We start from the raw sequence: 693 nt of genomic DNA, 5'->3' as shown, positions 1-693 counted from the left end.
TGGGCGGCTGCGCCATGTCCTCCGCACGGTGCTTCTCCCTGGCTTTCTCCCCTGGAGGGTTTTGCTCTGACACTCTGGTCCCAGGGAGAGGGATGGAAATGCCCAATTAAAACCCAATTAAGAAATGTTTCTGAATTAGAAAACACGCGAGGTGTGAGGGTGTCACCCTGACAGCCTCAGCCTTGAGACCCTTCCCCTGTGGGAGTGATCCCAAGGGTGCGGGTCCCCCAGGTAAAGCTCAATTTGAGTTTATATGGGGCAGTTTGGGGCCTAAATTCACCCTTTTTTAGAATAAGGCTTGAGGGAGGTATGATGCAGAGGGGACTGCCCTGGGAGCACCCAGCCCTAGAAACTCCTGCTTTTGGGTGATGCTGAATTTGGGCAAAAACACCCCATCTTCCCAGCCCCAGAAACTCCTGCTTTTGGGTGATGCTGAATTTGGGCAAAAACACCCCATCTTCCCAGCCCCCATCCCTGCTCGGGATTTGCCCGGGTACGAGCGGCTCGGAGCCAGCCGGGGCCTCGCAGCCGCCCTGTGCCACATGGAGCATCCTCACCAGGAGAGCAGAGGGGCCCTGCCAGGCTCGGCTCGGCCCCGGCCCCCCGGGGTGATGCTCCCCATGGTTTCCCCACGCAGCTGGGTTCATTCACCCCACGCATCTCTGCTACCATCCAAACACCCCGTGGCGATTT

This window comes from Fulmarus glacialis, unplaced genomic scaffold, assembly GCF_000690835.1.
Source record: "Fulmarus glacialis isolate BGI_N327 unplaced genomic scaffold, ASM69083v1 scaffold23720, whole genome shotgun sequence".
Lineage (NCBI taxonomy): Eukaryota > Metazoa > Chordata > Aves > Procellariiformes > Procellariidae > Fulmarus > Fulmarus glacialis.
The sequence above is the reverse complement of the archived record's forward strand: the minus strand, read 5'-3'. Positions refer to the sequence as shown.